At 35.8% G+C, this 21,336-nt stretch overlaps 1 protein-coding gene across 1 annotated transcript in view; it reads right to left on the bottom strand.

Annotated features, from left to right (window-relative positions):
- The window catches only part of LOC149153497 (uncharacterized), a 746,732-nt gene that overhangs the window by 134,764 nt on the left and 590,632 nt on the right, over nt 1-21,336 (bottom strand). The gene's annotated exons all lie outside the window — the stretch shown is intronic.

Genomic DNA, 21,336 nt, shown 5'->3' with positions numbered 1-21,336 from the left:
AGGTTCAGGTGATAAATGAAGGAGGGTTCCATGCACAACTTGATCTAGCCTACTAACTAAGACTTCAAGCTTAGAAAACTGTTTAAGTGGATCATCTTTAGATTCTGGTTTAGCAGCTTGAAATTCAGAAAAGTAAGACTCTATTAGGCTTTCACCAATCACTATTTTGGGTAAAAAAACTATCAGATTTACTTCTAAACAAAATATGTTCGAAAGCTAAGTCAAAATCTATATCTTGTAAAGTAAAAAAGCTCTCAAGAAGGGAATTAACCCTAGGCAGAGGACTTTGACTTGCTTCACTCTCAACAACACTCTTTTTCCTAATTATATTTTCTGGATTATCTACAATTTTTGGTGGATTAGGATATGGGAGCCAAATCTACTACAAAACATATACAGTTATCAAACTTTATACAACTTTGTGAGTGATAGATATTCTTAGCTAAGATCTTAAAAATAGATTTTTAAGCAGTGAGACAAACTTTAATCTAGGGGATCATAAATATGAATCAAGTTTGTTCTTCCCCAGTATGGTTGCCAGAATGTTAACACTCTATATTTCTTAAGATTGTGAAAGAAATGAAAAGGTAACCACAAAAGCACTTTCAAGTCTAGAAGCTAGCCCTCCTAAACTTAGAGAGGGATCTCTTTGTTAGATTTAGCTTTGTTTGCTTTTAGAATTTTAGGCTAGATGTGAAAGTTCAAGTTTTGGTTTTTGAATTGATTGTTTAGTTATTTGGTTGATAATGTAAGAAGGGACCATTGGACAATGGAGTCAATTTTCTTTAGGTGGATATTTTCAATAGTGACAGAGTTTAATAGGGAAAGGTGGGTAGATTCGTTGGATCTTATATGCTTAGTGAGATGGGAAAGAAGAAATGACTAAGTATCCATTAAACATAGAGCAATTAAGAATTCTATTGCTTAACTTTGGTTGAAAACATTGAAATTGTTCAAAAGACAGAATTGAGTGTATTTAAACAAATTCAGATGCTTTATTTTCTATGAATAAAATAGATCAGAAACACATGTGAAATTACAGAGAAAGGAAAACACAATAACAAGAGAGAATATCATTTCACCAACAACATCTGACATAGGAATCCTGAAAAGCTTTTGTATTACTAAAAATTTGTCCACTGGAACTTGTGGAGAATATTTACATCAATAGTCCTTTTCTTCCATACAAAAATCAACCCTTACTAATTCGAAATATGAAGTATTTATAGGAAAATTACAAAGCATCTTGATTTCAGAATATCAACAGAAAAATCCTAAATGATCTAAATCTGTTTACACAAATAGTTCAAACATTTAGGAAATTGAATTTCTGCATCTGATTGGCACTACTTTTTCTGGCTTGCTATTTGCGACTGGATCTAAAGAATAACAACTGGCTGTTGATGCCCTTCTAGAGATCCTATGACTGTTTACTCTAGTAACTCACACAATTTTTCGCATCTCTGTTCATCTGGAAGTTTAAGCTTGATTAACTTTCAGTAAACCTAATTTACCTCTGTGAATTTCTCGAAGGTAGGCTTACTGAGAAACAAATGACTGATTTCATGTTTGATCAACAAGTCGTAGCTTAGGCCTTCCATGAATGCCTTTCCTGTGAGTGTGCCCTTGATTTTAGCAAACTTTGACCTGTCTCTAGCCTTAGTGTACAACTTATGCTGGCAGTCTTCACACTTGACCAGTTTATCTCCTATCCCTTGCAATCCATGGAGACACTTTTGGTGCAATTGTTTGAATTTCTTGTGAAATCTCTGAGTGATGTTTTCCAGACTGTTGCATTTAATCTCCAATTGCAGCATTAAATTATTCTTAGTGAGAAGTTTTCTCACTTCCAAAATGGTACATGTTCTGTCTTCTATGTCTAGTTCATTGAACTCTTCATCATATTTTGAATTTAATAGTCTTATTAGAGCTACAACATCACTTGGTTTGGTGCCAAGGTATTTCTTCACATCTTCTATAAGTTATTTTGATTTCTGGACCAACTCATCTTGTTCAAAGATGATTTCAATAGATGGCCATATCCTTGTGATAAATTCATTGATCTCTATCCAGATGTTTTCTTTGGCTTTTGCAATGGTATCAGCTATGATATATTGGTTCTCCAAATACTGTATCCTCTGTGTGAGCTTGTGTGTTTTTTCCAATTTTGCTAGATATACATTATCTACTTTAAGTTTATGTTCTGACAAATTATTTAACTTTTGAGTTAATTTCTCAATTTATTGGTCTTTAATAGTCATATTTTCCATGGCCTTAGCCAAATCTGCTAGTGTACTGTCAGACTGTCCTCCTATTGTGACAATTGTTGTTGAAGTTGTGGCTGATGTTGATGCCTCGGCTATCGATGTACCTTCTACAACCAACGAAATGACCTTCATTGCACTATCTTGTGGATCTTCAGTGGAGGGGAGCTTAAGCTGCTTCTTTAATGTTGCTATATCTACATTCTTGCCCCCGATAATTTCTTCAGCTGCCTTTACATCATTGGGATCATATCCCAGTTTAATGATCAAATCCTCCAAAGGATTTATCTTTGTGTCTTTGGCCTGAGAATAAACTCTTTCTAAATTTAATTGTGCTTGAATATTAGTTAGCGAAACCTTAATATTAGCTTATAAAACTATGTTTTTAATGGTGTTGTAAAGCATTTCTCCAGATTACTTATGGAAGTCCATCTGGTCAATGGGATGGATTGTATTCGTGTCAAAAGAGAAGATAGATTGCTTGTAATCTTCTGCTCATCTGGGTTGAGCAACTTTAGGCTCCAAGAAGGAAACCTGCATTTTCTTCTTCTCTGCATCAAAAGTTGATAGAAGCCTGTGCTGGGTGGTGGTTATCTATTTCCAAATTTGTGAAAAAGTGGTGGCCTTGAGCGCTTGGTTCTTTGCTTTGATTTCCCTGTAAATGGAAAAAATGCTATGATCCTTATTGCTTTGGTCTGCCTGTCTTGATGGTGATGAAATTGGGGTGTCTTTGGTCATTGGGGTCATCGGAGGTGTAGGAATAATCTCCTCTCTCCTTGACCCTAAAGGGATACTGGTACGTATTACAAAAATATGTTATTGTTGTTTTGTACTTTGCTGCTGAGTTTCCCCTGTATCTGTAGTCTTTTGTTTCTTGCTGTATACTATAAAGTATTTGGTTCAGATCTCTGTTACTTAAGGGGAAATACTTTCCCTTGGTATTTTCTCTGTCTTTTCTCGAGATATTGGAGTCTGTGAAGTGGATAGTACCTGCTCTTCAACCTCCTATAAAGTATTCTCCTGCCACTCCTCCTGATTCATAAACTATTCTATTTCTGGTCTAGCCATATGGTTGTAGGGAGCATAATTTTTTTCCATTCTTAATTTGGAGATTATTCCAAAAGGGTCATAAGACCAAGTAAAGTTGTGTTTAAAATTCATCTGCTTTAGGATAACCTCTGCCTCTTGTCCTGCTGATCTTGCATTGCATATAAATGGCCCAAATTGTGTTTTTATTTTGAACCGTGCCTTCTTCTTAGCTGCCAGGAAGTGCAACTAATCCATGTTGATCATTTGTCTGATAAAATCCAAGGCAAATATTCGAATAGGTACAAATTTAGGCAGTTTATAGGGAGGCAATTCACAATGATATATTATGATCTATGTGTAATATTAGTATAAATGCTAATCCCCCATCATGATGTCATCACTCAAATACAAAGTTCTCTTTATCTCTGGATGTATTATGGGCTCTACAATACTCTTTAGTAAACTGGCTACCATATGTACAAATGTATCTATAAAATCACTGAATGTAAATTTAGTACTTTTCTTCCTGACCAAGAAATTCTAGTGAATAACTAACAGAGGGTTACCTTGACTTGCCTTCTGTAGCTGGAAAGGGAACATGTCTGACTGAGAATAAATAAACAAATACACCAAAATAGACGCATATCTAAAAACTCCTTCATTTGAGAATTTCATGAATTGCTCATGAATCATCTCTGCCAAATATTCACTGTAACAGAAAAGAGTTGGTGGCTTTTCACCATTGGAAATTATAGAGAGAAATGCAAAAATGTTTCCATCTACCCACTGGTCAGAGTAGTATCCTAAGATGAAAGAAACCATGGAGATTATCTGTTTGGCATTCTCAAGAAAAATAGAAGCAGGGTAGGGAGGGTTTGGTTTGGGGAATTTAGAATTATCAGGCAGGAAAGTTTCAAATACTTTGGCTCTCTGAGAAAAATCCAGTTTGTTGCATGTCTCTATAAGGAAATATGGGTGAAAAGACTACCCAGGGTCTGTGTTTATTATCTGGAGTATTTCTGAAATTGAGTGGCCATTAATGGAAAAGAGAACTTCACCATTCCAAGACACTACTGTTATTTGGCTCGACATGTAGCGGAATTGGCACAAGGTTATAAATTTAGGGAAATAGTAGGTTTGTAGGAAAATGTATTGGGGCAGGAAAGAGTCCCACAATCCCAATTCATCACTGAGGTCCAGATGGTTCTGTTTGAGCCAATTGTGAAGTTTGTATAAGTCGAATTCACCATTGGTCTCTGTAACCTGATAGAGTTGATAAACTAAAGGCTAGTGGTCCAAATCTATTCATGGGGGCAACACGGGATTCTGCCGGGGAGCAAATTTCTTCTTGGACGACATAATTAAACAAACTGAGGTGTCAATTTTCCTTTAAATACTTGCTCAAAGAGCTGGATGGTCAAGCAAGGAATTGGGGAGGATAGAGAATGTGCTGAAGCTTCTGCAAATGGCGTAGTTCTGAGAGGAGACACAGAGTTGATCGAAATAGTTTTTGACAGAAAAATAGCTAATTTCCGTGAAATCAAACTTTTATAAAGAAAAATAGTTACCGTTCAGAAAAAACCGTTTATTTAGTGCAAGGAACGAAATTAATGAGTAACGGACTTCTATAACGGCAAGTGAAAACGACCATATCATAACGGGGGGAGAATTGAAGGTACATGGCATTCGACGATTGGGGGGCGATATGGTGACATGTGAGCGCAGGAGGAAGGAGCGGGGATGAAGGGGTAAGTAGGAGCGTGGTGGAAAGGGAGAAGGTACTTGGTAGTAGGGGAGTGGATAGGATGGGGACCGGCGAGGATAAGACCAATAGGTGGTTAATGAAGGGCAAAGCAGGTTTGAGCGGAACTCGAAGGGGGGTAGTGGCGGGAAGTGGTTTCAGGGGGGGGGAGGGGGGAACAGAGTGCATAAGAGGGCACCCCGTAGCAAAAAGCGGGATAGCAAAGACCGCTTCCCCGGACCCCCCCCGCCCCTTGTCAGATAATCTTCGGAAGCACTAGGGGGGGGGGGGGAATGGTGTGGCCATTGTTGATCTAGGCAGGGCACATCCGATCCTTTGGTTTGTGTCGTCGGGTTACCACAAAATGACAAAGTGTCGTATCAAGCCCATTACATCTCGATAAAAGTTCTTTGTCATCTTCCAACTTTATAATAAAACTAACATCAACCTTTATGCACCAAAACTTTATTACAACTTGGTAAACGTGATTAAATGACATGATTACGTACTCTAAACTAAACTAATCTATCTTTAAACATGATTAATTAACTCTAAACAAGATTAATAAATCCTAAAGGCACATTTTAATTTGCCAGCCTTTTTATTTCTTTTCCTAAGGTTTTTTAGCTTCTTTTAAAGTTTTTGCTAATTAAACAAGATTAAATGATTTGGTTAATCCCTTTTTATTATACCTATTCAATTTCAACCAAGATTACACTAAATGGTTGATTTATTCCCTAATCTAGACTAACTTTATTTAATTTAGTTTAATCATGTTTAAACAGTGTTATTAAACTAGCTAATCTATTTCTAACTTTGAGGTGGCATTTGAACAAGCTGCACACTTCCTTGAAAATTCCAAAAGTATTATTGATGTATTATTTTTTGGAGTGGCATTTAGACTTGCTCACTTTCATATATATATATATATATATATATATATATATATATATATATGTATTTTGGTGTTGTTTCTTCATTCTTTTTATTTTTATTCTATTTTTCTCTATTTGTTTTTGTTTTTATTTTTTTTTTCTTATTTTTCACTTATATATTTTTTATACTCTTTTTTTTTTGTTCTATCTATGTATATATATATAAAATCATTTCCAAAATACAATATTATTTTCAATTTCATCAACTGAAAGATAATAGTCAATCATCTTTGATCTTATGAATCATAGGACCCTAACACAAACGATATTCTATATATCTGCGTACCTTCTCGATGCTATATGTACCCAACATCAGTTTCCTAGCATGGGTTGGACATGGACACCATCAGAGAATGCTATGAACATTTATTACAAGTTGCTTTCTAAGTGCAGCTACCGAGGAGTCATGGTGAGGTTATCTGACCTTTTAATCATCCTGTTTTACAAGTTGATATTTGAGCAAGATCCACCTTGCATGTCCCAAGAAGCGATGCAAGCATTACTTAACATTGCAGATTAGTATGCCTCACTTGGTGGCGCCTTCATCAGGATGTTTGGTGAAGAGAAGCCTCCCCATGTGCTACCAAGGTTTTCCACAGATAAGTTTTTCATGCAAGGGGTTGCATATCACATCTCCACACGATTATCAGCAGGACTGCACAGGAGGAAGAAGCCACCATGGACCGCTCTTCCTTTGCAGATTGGATTGTATGAGATACAGAGTTTGAAGGATGTTGATGCCGAGGCCAAGGACTTAGAAAAGTTTGAGTTCGACACCAAGGACTACAATTCGTATGATTCCCACTACATATGCAAGAACCATTATGCGAAGGAATATTATCCATGGATCCACAGGAAATTTCATTGGGCAGAGGAAGATCTTTGGAGGTACTGTTACAACTCCTCTAGGCTCAATGAATCGGTCATCATGGTTATAGAATGGAAAGCTGCTCTGCAGGTAGCACCACCACAGGAAGCAACAACAACAACATCAGTGAGCAACAAATTGGTGCAAGACAAAGGCAAGAGGAAGATTGCCGAGAACCTAGAGGATGAGAAAAGCTACAAGTTCAGAGAAGATCCTCTCGTTGAGAGAGTAGCATTGGAAATACATGCAAAGCGACAGTAGCGCATAAAGAGAATAGAACGAAGGAAGAGAGATAAGCAAAGGTTGGAGGATGTAGAAAGGAAGTTTCAGGAAACAAAGAAGAAGATGAAAGAAGAGCACGAGCTAAGAAGGAGAGAGAGGGAAGAGAAGCAAAAACATGAATAGGAAGAAGGGAAAGGTGCGATTACAGAGAAAACTACACCCATATAGGTGGAGGAGTTAGAAAAACCAATAGATGAAGAAGAGGGTGAGCAGGTGTAGGTTCGGGAACTTGCTCAACAGATTGAGCAAATGGTTGAAGCAATGGACATGGAGTTGGAACAGGAGCCACAGGACCAAGATACCGACCTCATGTCGAGAACATCTGAGGTCACCCCTTAGTCTCCACCACCTCCAGAATCAGAACTAGTCTCGAGTGAGCAAGGAGAGGTTGTTCTCCTTGATGACAATTCGGTGATGGATGTGTACAATCTGTCATTTGATGGGTCACAACAAAGGATTGTACAAGCGCGAAGAAATCATCTCCTGGATGATCACACGTTGCCTGCACATATGGAGGAAAGGGTGATTGTGTCAAATGTTAGGAAACATCCAGTTTCCATGGCGGATGCCTTTAAGGCTTATGCAAAAGCCACGAGCTCAAGTGCCAAGTTCTTGTTAGCAGAGAATGATTGGATGGAAAAGGACTTGCAAGAGGCCAAGCAGGGGATAGAACAATTTGCATGATTAACTATGGCAAAGATGAGAAAACGATGCTTAAGTATCGACTCTTGAGACCACCATATGGAAAGTTTATGATGGATTTGTCATCGTGCACAAGGCAGTTGTCCATCTGCATGGTTTTTAGTAGCGGTGCATGAAGATTGCCCAAACTCTCAAAGACATACACGTTGTTATCTTGCATGTACAGGAATGGACAATGAGGTACAAGGGAGCCCCTCTTTACTTGTAGAAGATAATGAAGCCACATACAAAGCTAGACAAGAACATATTTAGATGTTGATCCATAATTATGAGCAACTCCCTCCACTCATCACTAGCATTGAGACTTCCTATGCACAGTTGTTCAAGAGTCTGGATGTCATGGTGAGGACACACAAGATCCCTTCAATCGGTTCCCTCATCTAAGCCATTAAGAAGGACCAAGTCCTGCTAGAGGTCGATAGGTACATGGAGCAGTTGATGAAAGAGGCCACCAGCTATGACATGTAGCTGAGCGCAGAAAACATGCAGAAGTACATCGGTGGTCCAACTACACTCAGGACAATGTTATGCATGCTTGAGATGAGTTGGACAAAGGTTCTAGAACCACATGCCCGAAAGCCATGGAGGCAAGAGTCTGTTTCCATAAAGACATCACCAAACAATATGGGGACACAATAGCGCAGTACCAAGCTTGGTATCAGTTCATCACTAAAGACCATCAAGAGGATGTTGTCAAGTTGTTCTTTCCCCAAGCTTCCGAGTGATGGTGTTTGTCTTGTTAGGCTCAATCCTATTTTGTCCCATATGGGTATGTGTGGAAATTGTATATTATTTGTAAATATATTGTAAATGAAATTCCAAGTCATTAGTGGAATGTGAATAGTCACTATGTAATGTAAAGACTTATTTGTAAAGGAGTTGAAGAGTCATGAGGGTAGTCAAAGAGTCAAAGGGGAATGTCAAGGGTCACCCCACCCTTTGTTATATATAGAACCTCATAACTCATAGTAGAGGCTTTTGGGAGCCAAGATTTTGGCTAGGCTTAGGCTTAGAGAAGGCTTGGGAGTATTGTGATGAGCCTTGGCTTCTCCATAGCGTAGAGCGAGTACACTTCTTTGGAGGAGCAGGCATTGTTTACTGTAATGTTCCACTATTGGGGCTAGTGGCTGTCAATGGTGTATGTATGGATGAAACTCTCACTTAATAATAATATAACTAAGCCAACACATTTTCATGCATATGTTGTTATTGTAGTTCGACTATTATGGTTACTTTAGCAATGTATGTTGTTTAACTTATGCATTTGCTTATGAACTATTTTGTATGCAATTGTATGAATCTGGTTGAAGGCATGTTGTTGGATTAACCCATCATTTTGGTTTGTGGACTATTCCACTTTCTAGCTTGTGATGTCATTCCGCTCGTGTTCCTTTTAGGCTGCGTACTATTACAGGCTTCTAAGGGACATACTTCCTTTTCCCCTCCGTGTGTTAGGACCCTCATGCATCTCACTTGATTCACTGCAAGGTCACACACTTGCTTCCGACCAAAGTCATCATACTTATCTTGCGCGCTACCGCAGTCAAGGCACTACATTACCACCCACCACTGGGACTCCTACTCCAAACGGTCTGAGGTCTAGTTCGGACTTCTTACTAGGGAGATCCCATTGAATGTTGGTGGGTCGAACACCGTCAACAAAACCTTATTCTTTGGGATTGGTAAGTGAAGGTAACGAAGGAAAAAAGAATTTGAAATGATGACAGGCAGGACAAAAGAAATTGACCTTTTCCACTGACTGGTGGCTTTCTACTGTGGTCTTGTAGGGTCTGTGCAAACTGCTACAGAACTATGTGTCTTCTTGTAGCGGTCACACAAAACCTTATAATATCATATTATCCTTCAGAGAAAGCCTCCAATAACACTGATAATTCATAATAAATCTAAGGACAAGGATCAAAAGCCTTTGCTGTGGTGGAAATGATGGAAGAAGGGGTGAAAATGGGTATTTTTGAGTGGAGAAGTGGCTAAATGGTGTGGAAGATGGGTGATAGTGGTAAATCATCCCTCATTGTTCTAAGTAAGAGGGTTTTTAGTGTGTCAAATCCTAAATGATGTAATTTTCCCCTCTTAACATTATACATGAATCTCTCTATTAGATCCTCAAGGCTCTCATCTTCTGTTTGAGTCATTGTAAATATTTCTTCTTTAAGATCATGACTTTTATACTTTTCTTGAAATATTTTTTGCATATCATTCCATGATCTTATTGAATTAGTCCCTAAACTCATGAACCATTTAAGAGCTATATCCTTCAATGTTACTGAAAACAATCTCAATTTTTGAGTGTTTAATAAGTAACGATAAGATCTACAAAGGCATTAGCGGAATTTTAAGGTATAAAATGGGTCTCCTAAGGAAATTATAAATTAATAGTGAAAATAATAAAATAAGATTATGCTACATCATCAAATTTTAGAAGGAAAAAAGAAAAAACTATTTTTTCAACTCATATTTTTAACTTATATCCCTATCAGTTCACTCAAATTTTGAGCGGAAAGGCTCATTAGATTCAAAATTTGTTTCTTCATCCAAGAAGTACCCATGTTGCATACTTTTGATGGACCTTGCTACATGAAAAATGAGAAATACATGAAAAAGGTGATTGCAATCACGTTTTTTTCATGTATTTATAATTTTTCGTGTAGCAGGGTCCATAAAAATATGCAACATGGGTAATCCTTGGATGAGGAATTAAATTTACATCCAACGAGTACTCCCACTCAAAATTTGAGTAAAACCTTGGGAGATAAGTTGAAAATATGAGTTGAAAAAGTAGTTTTATTATTTTTTAATCTTTTTACTTTTTTACTCCAAAAATGTTGAATCATCCCCCATGGTTGACATAATCATCTTAAATCATATTGGTTCTTATAAAGTTTACTTTGGTTATACATTTTTCTTAAGAGGCCCAATTTACACCTCAAAATTCCCCTAATGATTTCAAGTTAAAAGAGAAAATTTTCAAAATCCTTTGACCTCACACCATGGAAGTTGGGAAGGAAAGATGGAGGGATGTTCTTCATATGAACATTGATATCAATATCTTAAATGGGAAATCCAAGAGGATCTTCCTCATTGTCATCATCTCCATCCATTTCTTTTACCTTCTCTACCACCTCTTCTTCTACCTGCAAAAGTGGATGGTGATGTGGTTCTTACTGCACCAAGTGATCAAGTGGGGGCTTGGTGTTGGAGAAGTATTTTTTTTTTTATTTGTTTTGAATAAGAATGCTAATTCAATGAAAATTTTCTAATTTTGAAATGAAATATGCTTAATCATTTTTTTTGTTTTTGCAAAAGTAAAAGAAATGAATCAACTAGGGAAGAAAACAATGCATACTTTGACACCTCCTCGACAACGAAGCCAAAACGTGATGAGCCCCAATATTGCAACAAGGATGCTACAAATCCCGATGCTACTGACTTAAATTATCAACTTGGGGTTCCTACAAACTTAAGAGGTGTCGACACTATATGTGCAACATGCAATGTGTTCTTTTTTTTTTGATCTGATGTAATGAAATGAATGTCATGAAATCCAAGCCTAAACTAATTGCAGGAATGAAAATGCTACTCTATTTGCAGAAATGAAACCTAATTACTTTTGCAGAGAGGAAATCCTAGTTACTTTTGTAGAAAGGAAAGGGTAGAGAAGCGCTTGATTGAAGCTTAGCGATACTTAAAAAATTAATTTGCTTTAGAATGTTTAAGATCAGTGCCTTATGGAGTTAATGATTAAATAATTGTTTATCAACTGCTACAGAAATATGAAATTTGTAATCTCACGATTAAGAATCATTTATCATCAAATAACCAAAGCAATGATTAATTTCACCAAATGCAAAATATTCAATAGATGCGTAATGTTCTAGCAAATAAATTTCAAAAGATCAAATACTTCAAGAGACCACGAAATTTTAAATGCTAGCCAGCTCACAAAATGATTCACCACTTTTCAATAGCTAATCTTTAAATAAACATTTAAGCGCATTTAACTATAGAGAAGTGGAACATAGATACCACAAAAGACACCAAAATGAATTTTCAATTTTTAGTTAATCTTTTCAAAAAAATTTAAATTTTATATATTTTTATATTTTTATAAAATTCTAAGTTTAAATCAAAATAAAACAAAACTAAAATCTAAATAAAATTAAAATCTAATCTAAACTAAGACCCAAAAAATAAAAAATAAAAAGGAACCTTTTTTCTTTTAAACCTTTAATGATTTTTTATTATTTTTATTTTTTATGAGATTTTTGTAGATTAAATGAAAATCTAAACCCAAAATAAATCAAACTCTAGAATTAACTTTTTATGCCTTTATATATATATATATATATATATATATATATATAAACAAAATGAATCTAATTCTAAATGAAAATCAAACTTATAGAATTTTTTATTTCAATTTTTTTTTTATATTAACACATACCTAAAAATAATATGCTAACCTAAAACTAAAATAATCTAAAGGCAAACCTAAATAAAGAAAAATCTAAATTAACTATGTTAACACTAAGTCCTAACTATACAAAGCTTAAATAAAATCTAAATAGAACAAGATAAAACAAAAATCAAACTATAACCAAAATAAAATAAATCAAACCTAAATCTAAACTTGCCAAAATCTAAACTTACCATACTTATCACCATGAAAACCCCAACCCGTCATAAAAAATCGAATTTGTTTTGTTTGTATGTTGTCACAGGTACGCATGAGGAGCAGAGGACAGAGGCAGAGAAGGTGGGCTGCGCAAAAGCTTCGATGATTGTAGGAAAAGATGAGAGCAAGGTTCGATGAAAGGCAGGTTTGGAGCGGAGGGGTTTCGATGGTAATTGTGGCTGCGGAAGAGGAGGGAGCAGTAGCTACAGGTATTAGCAAATGGGCAGGGATGCGTGGAGGATTTAGCGCGTTTTCCCTTCGCAGGTTGGATAGGCACCCAAATTTATGGCAGCATGGAGAGGATTGATGAACTCATGGAAGGAGTAGCGTATGAGGTTGGTGGTTTTTTATTGCAGGTACGTGGGAATGGGAGAGAAGCAGCGTGAGGAATTGCAGGTGGATGTGGTTGAGAGGGTTTGGTCTGCATGAAGAGAGAAAGGACTGAAGCAAAACAACGTGTCTGGCAATGCGAGAAAGGCTTCCAGATGAGGAAGATCGTAGCTGCAAGAGGTTAACTGTGAGCAGCAAATTGAGGGCGGATACAACAGCAAAAAAAAAAATTCGAAGTCTGCCAAAATAAGAAAAATGCAGCCAGAGAGAAATAAACTAAAACGATTTTGAAACCCTCAGAAAATTATCCCAAATCCCAGAAGACGAATTTCACACTTATGCTTTCAGAAATATCAATGAAACCCTCGAAAGATTGCTTCCAGATTTAAAACATTCGAAAAAACCCTTAGACTGCAAAATTAATACCCCAGGCAAAAGCAGACAGATAGCCTGAACAGACCCTCGAATTTCTTCAGAAAATCTGAAAATCCTTTGAAGAATATCCCTGCAAAAAAAGACGCTGAGGCCAGATCTTACCGTCCAAGGCCTAGATCTGGCTTCAGAACAAGACTACACCTTCAAATCTGCAACCTGTAATGACAAAAACAAACACCTAGAAACAAAATATGCAAAAAACAAAACTAAAAACGACTAAATAATTACAATATTCACAGTTTAAAGGCTCTAAATAGCCAGATTTATCAGTATGCCACATAATTTTTTTTTTTTTTTTTTTTTTTAAGAATTTAAGTTTGATATGAGGTGCTTCAGAAAACCCTTCATGCATCCGCAATAGAAATTCTAATGATAAGCCCGAGATCAAAACTAGCTGGGCTCTTCAGAAAATGCAATCCGGAAGTTAGCTGGTTTAGCCGAGAACTTCCCCGAACGCCTGGTAAACTCAAATCAAAGATATCCTGCACAGCTTAATTTAACCATTAACAAAGAGGGAGAAACGATACTAAAATCCAGATATAATGAAACTTGCCATCATATTTAGAAATTTAACTACCATTCAAACCTTAGCGACTAAACAAGATACCTGTGTTTAAAATCACTCTTCATAAAGCTATCATCAATGGCTGAAATTAAAAATAATGCACAGAAATAAAACATCTTACAACATTTCCAGAAGAGTAACACTATCAAGATTTCAACCCCAAAGTCTTTCTTTATTGCACATGAAAAATGACTACAAGAGAGCTTTCTTTAGCACACGACTCTCAGATCGAATGATCTCAAATGACCCCTGACACCCTATTTAAAGGAAAATTTCCCAACGGCTAGTTCAAGTGATCCATGTCAAAGTGATCTCGACCATCAATGAGGATCAAAATCTCTTTTAATCTCATTCGTCGAAATTTTAAATGCATTTTAATATATTAAAAAATTAAAAAATTTGCATTTATTTCCTCAAAACTTTGAGTTATTAATATTTTATTATTTTATTTTATTTAATTTATTTTAACTTATTTATTTTTATTTTTATTTTTAATTTTTTAATTTTTTAATTTTTAATTTTAATTATTATTTATATTTTTTATTATTTTTATTGAACCTTCGAACTTAGCCTTTGGAAAACACACCTAGGACTTAGGACTTATAAGGGGATAAAACATTTTCTAACCCTCAAGACACTTTACATTATGACTTTTACAATTTTACATCTCAAGGGGGAAAACCAATTTGACATAGACCCTCACAGACTACCCAGTTTTGCGACACAAACATAATCTAGCAGATCAATCAATTTGTAATAACCTAACCAAATAGTTAGGATTATTTCCAAATTACTTTCACATAGACTTTAAGCACACTAGGATTCCCCTAAGATTCTAATGACAAAATCTATTCCAGCTTTGGGGTTAGGCTGAAGGAAAACTCTGCCGACCATGTGTCGATGAGACAACAAACCTTCCGGAACATAGATCATCAGTAGAAGATTAGGTTTACCTAGGCAAATACATACATGACACAGATCTGCTAAGATTATTTACAATTTACACATGCAGACTGGGTTTACAACATAACATGATCGGGCTGATGATGATAGTCGAATGGCATAGACACGTCGATCAAGTGCTATCCCTTTTGCGAAAAAAGGGGGTGTACTGCTATGAGTAGTTGACACGTAGTGGTCCACATCTAGCTCTACTTGGGGACACGTTGCTGCACTGTAGGAATGTGAGAATCCAGAATCTGCTTCCACGCAACACACAACAAAACATAAGTAGCGGCCATCCAAAAATCATCATATAACATTAAGCACAGGAGAGATATAAGCTCTTCATTTATTAACTATTTAGTAACATGAAAAGTAAATCTTAATCTTAAAACAAAAATGAAACCGCTGAAAAAACGAGGAGTAGGGTTAGAAATACAGAGGATGCCCCATGGCATCAGATGTGTTCAATATAATGTATACTGAGCATTTGCCTGCTTTCAGGCAAATCTGTCGGCTGCTTCTTGGATGTGCCATGTCCAATTCTGCATATGGTAGGACTTTTTCCTATCCGAAAATCAAGTTGCTCGCGGCCATCTGATACATCAAATCTTCTTCTCGTTCTCTTTCTCTTGCGTTTTTTTTGTGTGGAACATTCTGCTTCAAAACTATCAGATGAAGTATGCGTGACATGTCTTTCTTCATTTTGCATCTGATCTTATTGTTTTCAATTTTATTTGGGTCACCTTCAATTAACCACCTTTCAATTGAACCAATGATCTCCTCATAATAAGATGGAGCTTGTTGCAACAGATAAGGAGGCTTCTGATCTATTGACGTTTCCTGGTTTCTTTCATCCTCTGACCGTTGTTGAAATTTCTGTACCTGTATGGTAATGGCATCCATCTAGCTAGAGTGTTCAACCTTCATAACACTGATTTCCCTGATATGGTCTTCTTCCATATCTTTTATTACTTTAACGTTCTTTTCCTTTATAGTCATCAAGCAATGCTGCATAGAGTTTATCTCTTTCTTATGATTTGCTTGCATGATAGCCAACTGATTATTATAATCGAATGTCATCATAGTCATTTCTTCATCCATAGTTAATAACTTGTTTTGCATAGAATTAATTTCCTTATCATGATTAGCTTTCATGGTTTCCATTTCCTTATCTCGCTTTTCCAGGTGGGTGTATAAAGTTTTCATATCATTGGCATAATCAGTTACAAATTTTTCTTGATTGATCCCCATATTTTTTATCAGCCGCATTAGTTTTTATATAATTTGCTTTTGATTTTCCCTTTCATTGTCGACACTGATTTTACAATTTGTCCTTGCTTTTCCACTATCATGGATTTGATGTGCAACGATACAGGTGGATGGCACATTCTGACATGAAGAATTGTCTTGAAATCTTTCATCGACAAGACCCTTCATAAAATTACTTTCATTCTGTTGTACAATTTTAGGGGCACAAGGCGAACTATCTTGATAACCGTATCTATCTTTAAAAGCATTGACAATGTCTTGTAAAGAAATGAAAGAATCTTCAGGACAATTATTAAACCAATTCATGAAAAGATGAGAAATGAGAGAAAGATGAGGAAACGTCGTTGAAACGTCGAGAATAAAATGTCATCAGCAACGACGCCAAAAAATGTTGTCGCACAAAATGTTTAAGCATCGTGACAACGCTCAGACTGGGGGCTGTCACCTTGATCCCCGATCTCTCCGTTTAAGCCGTCTCCCTAAGCTAAGGGAGATAGACCCTATGGGATAAAGTAGAACCAACTGGGAAGCAGTTGGCTTGGGAGACACAACAAGGTAGAGAAGCACTTGATTGAAGCTTAGCAATACTTAATAAATTAATTTGCTTTAGAATGCTTAAGATCAGTGCCTTATGGAGTTAATGATTAAATAATTGTTTATCAACTGCTGCAGAAATATGAAATTTGTAATCCAACGATTAACAATCATTTATCATCAAATAACCAAAGCAATGATTAATTTCACCAAATGCAAAATATTCAATAGATACGCAATGTTCTAGCAAATAAATTTCAAAAGATTAAATACTTCAAGAGACCACGAAATTTTAAATGCTAACCAGCTCACAAAATGATTCACCACTTTTCAATAGCTAATATTTAAATAAACATTTATGCGCATTTAACTATAGAGAAGTGGAACATAGATACCAAAAAAGACACCAAAATGAATTTTCAATTTTTAGTTAATCTTTTCAAATTTTTTTAAATTTTATATATTTTTATAAAATTCTAAGTTTAAATCAGAGTAAAACAAAACTAAAATCTAAATAAAATTAAAATCTAATCTAAACTAAGACCCAAAAAATAAAAAAGAACTTTTTTTTAAACCTTTAATGATTTTTTATTATTTTTATTTTTTATGAGATTTTTGTAGATTAAATGAAAATCTAAACCCAAAATAAATCAAACTCTAGAATTAACTTTTTATGCCTTTATATATATATATTTGTATTTTTTATTAAACAAAATGAATCTAATTCTAAATGAAAATCAAACTTATAGATTTTTTTTTTTTTTTTTTTTTTAACACATACCTAAAAATAATACGCTAACCTAAAACTAAAATAATCTAAAGCCAAACCTAAATAAAGAAAAATCTAAATTAACTATGCTAACACTAAGTCCTAACTATCCAAAGATTAAATAAAATCTAAATAGAACAAGATAAAACAAAAATCAAACTATAACCAAAATAAAATAAATCAAACCTAAATCTAAACTTGTCAAAATCTAAACTTACCATACGTATCACCATGAAAACCCTAGCTCGTCATAAAAAATCGAATTTGTTTTGTTTGTATGTTGTCACAGGTACGCGTGAGGAGCAGAGGACGGAGGCAGAGAGGGTGGGTTGCGCGAAAGCTTCAAGGATTGCAGGAAAAGATGAGAGCAAGGTTTGATGAAAGGCAGGTTTGGAGCGAAGGGGTTTCGATGGTAATCGTGGCTACAGAAGAGGAGGGAGTAGTAGCTACAAGTATTAGCAAATGGGCAGGGATGCGTGGAGGAGTTAGCGCGTTTTCCCTTCGCAGGTTGGATAGGCAACTAGATTTATGGCAGCGTGGAGAGGATTGATGAATTCATGGAAGGAGTAGCGTATGAGGTTGGTGGTTTTTTCTTGCAGGTACACAGGAATGGGAGAGTAGCAACGTGAGGAATTGCAGGTGGATGTGGTTAAGAGGGTTTGGTCTGCATGAAGGGAGAAAGGACTGAAGCAAAACAACATGTCTGGCAATGCGAGAAAGGCTTCTAGATGAGGAAGATCATAGCTGCAGGAGGTTAACTATGAGTAGCAAATTGAGGGCGGATACAAAAAAAAATAAAAAATCCCAAGTTTTCCAGAATAAGAAAAATGCAGCGAGAGAGAAATAAACTAAAACGATTTTGAAACCCTCAGAAAATTATCCCAAATCCCAGAAGATGAATTTCACACTTATGCTTTCAGAAATATCAATGAAACCCTCGAAAGATTGCTTCCAGATTTAAAACATTCGAAAAAACCCTTAGACTGCAAAATTAATACCCCAGGCATAGTAGACAGATAGCCTGAACAGACTCTCGAATTTCTTCAGAAAATCTGAAAATCCTTTGAAGAATAACCCTGCAAAAAAAGACGCTGAGGTTAGATCTTACCCTCCAGGGCCTAGATCTGGCTTCAGAGCAAGACTACACCTTCAAATCTGCAACCTGTAATGACAAAAACAAACACCCAGAAACAAAATATGCTAGAAACAAACTAAAAACCCTAAAACTGGCTAAATAATTACAATATTCACAGTCTAAAGGCTCTAAATACCTAGATTTATCAGTTCGCCACAATTTTTTTTTTTAGGATTTTAAGTTCGATATGAGGTGCTTCAAAAAACCCTTCATGCATCCGCAACAGAAATTCTAATGATAAGCCCGAGATCAAAACCAGCTAGGCTTTTCAGAAAATGCAATCTGGTAGTTGGCTGGTTCAGCCGAGAACTTCCCCGAATGCCCGGTAAATTCAAAATCAAGGATATCCTGCACAGCTTAATTCAACCATTAACAAAGAAGGAGAAAACGATACTAAAATCCAAATCTAATGGAGATACCTGCCATCATATTCATAAATTTAACTACCATTCAAACCCTAGCAACTAAACAAGATACCTGTGTTTAAAATCACTCTTCATAAAGCTATCTTCAATGGCTAAAATTAAAATCATGCACAGAAATAAAACATCTTACAACATTTCCAGAAGACTAACACCAGCAAGATTTCAACCCCAAAGTCTTTCTTTATTGCACATGAAAAATGACTACAAGAGAGCTTTCTTTAGCACACGACTCTCAGATCGAATGATCTCAAATGACCCCTGACACCCTAGTTAAAGGAAAATTTCCCAACAGCTAGTTCGAGTGATCCATGTCAAAGTGATCTCAACCATCGATGAGGATCAAAATCTCTTTTAATCTCATTCGTCGAAATTTTAAATGCATTTTAATATATTAAAAAATTAAAATTTTGCATTTATTTCCTCAAAACTTTGAGTTATTATTATTTTATTTTATTTTTGAATTTTGAATTTTGAATTTTATTTATTTATTTATTTATTTTGATTTTTTTTTTAATTATTTATATTTTTTATTATTTTTATTGGACCCTCGAACTTAGCCTTTGGAAAAAACACCTAGGAACTAAGACTTATGAGGGGATAAAACATTTTCTAACTCTCAAGACACTTTACATCATGACTTTTACAATTTTACATCTCAAGGGAGAAAACCAATTTGACATAGACCCTCATAGACTACCGAGTTCCGCGACTCAAACATAATCTAGCAGATCAAACAATTTGTAATAACCTAACCAAATAGTTAGGATTATTTCCAAATTACTTTCACATAGACTCGAAGCACACTAGGATTCCCCTAAGATTCTAATGACAAAATCTATTCCTGCTTTGGGGTTAGGCTGAAGGAAAACTTTGCCGACCATGGGTTGGTGAGACAAAATACCTTCCGGAACGTAGATCATCATTAAAAGATTAGGTTTACCTAGGCAAATACATACATGACACAAATATGCTAAGATTATTTACAATTTACACATGCAGACTAGGTTTACAACATAACATGATCAGGCTGATGATGATAGTCGAATGGCACAGACACGTCGATCAAGCGCTATCCCTTTTGCAAAAAAGGGGTGTATTGCTATGAGTAGTTGACACGTAGTGGTCAACACTCCTTATACTCAATGGGGGTATCCCTAATAGGATTACTAAGACTAAGCAACTAGGCACAATGTGAAGTTGAGAGTAAGCTTAGTAAAAAAGACTTTTTGGGTTTTAACATAGGTGATGAAAGAAAGTAGACATCAATGCCAAATCCAACAAGGGAAATGGAATCAAAATGAATCAAATGGTTTATGAGGTTAAGAATAATCCCTCTTAATAATCGTCTTATTTCATTCAAGGGCTAGTGCCTAGAGATTAGAATCAAAAGGAAGAGTAATCCTTCACACAATCAAGATTAACAATGGAGACCAAGATTCAACAAGAAGGTCCCCTCATACAAATAACTTTCAATAACAAGATCAACTATGGCTTAATAAATTTACTTAATGCTTTTGTTAAGGATCCAAATGAAAAACAAAGCAAAGGAACAAATAATCAACAAACCAACAAAGGAAGAAGGGATGAATTACCCTAGAGCATCTTCCTTCCAGGTGGTATATTTACCCCTCAAATGGATCAATCTTTAATCTTTGAAGAAGAATTAAGCATTTCACCATTAATCCTTATGCGCTAAATAAAAATAAGATATAGAAGCCTTAAGAATTGACAACAATCAGCTAAAAAGAAACATTTACACAACCATATGCTCCAGGGAAGATATGTCAATTAAGCTCCAAGGAGTGAAAGCACCAAAATAGCAACCATGACTGATAATGAGGAAGGGCATCCACTTGGAATCATGGTGGTCCACAAGATAAGTCAACTTGCAAGAGACATAACTTTCACATATGAGCTTTGATTAAGGTGATCTTTGCCTCTTTGGAAAGATCTTTAAGTGTAGAAAAAGATTGAGAGGTTAGAAACTTTGTTCACAATGTTTTGATCCCAAAAATGATGGTTCAAACCCTCAATCAAGATTTGAAATCAAGGCCCATGGGGCATAGAATAGACAGTGACAAGGTGCTCTATTAAGACACTCCTTAGTGAAATGGTCACTAGTTCGTAACTTTGTGGTCGAAAATACAGTCACGCTAAGGGTTGGTGTGGCCCAAGCTGGGTGCGATTGTTGGGTCATTTCAATGGTTTAGATGCAACTGGATCACAATCACTGTAGCCGCAAGTTAGGCATGCCGGCCATTTCAAATTCAAATTACCTAACAAAAAAAATAATTTGAAAGCAATACCTACCACTTACATGGCCCCAATAATCTAATAGCTCCAATTTTTCTACCTTGAAAGTACCAAAATAGATGAAAAATTATATAATGATCCATTTTGAATTAACGCTACAGG

This window comes from Pinus tabuliformis, chromosome 9 (assembly GCF_031772625.1).
Source record: "Pinus tabuliformis cultivar Carrire ecotype Pingquan chromosome 9, CPIR1, whole genome shotgun sequence".
Taxonomy (NCBI): domain Eukaryota; kingdom Viridiplantae; phylum Streptophyta; class Pinopsida; order Pinales; family Pinaceae; genus Pinus; species Pinus tabuliformis.
The sequence above is the reverse complement of the archived record's forward strand: the minus strand, read 5'-3'. Positions and strand labels throughout refer to the sequence as shown.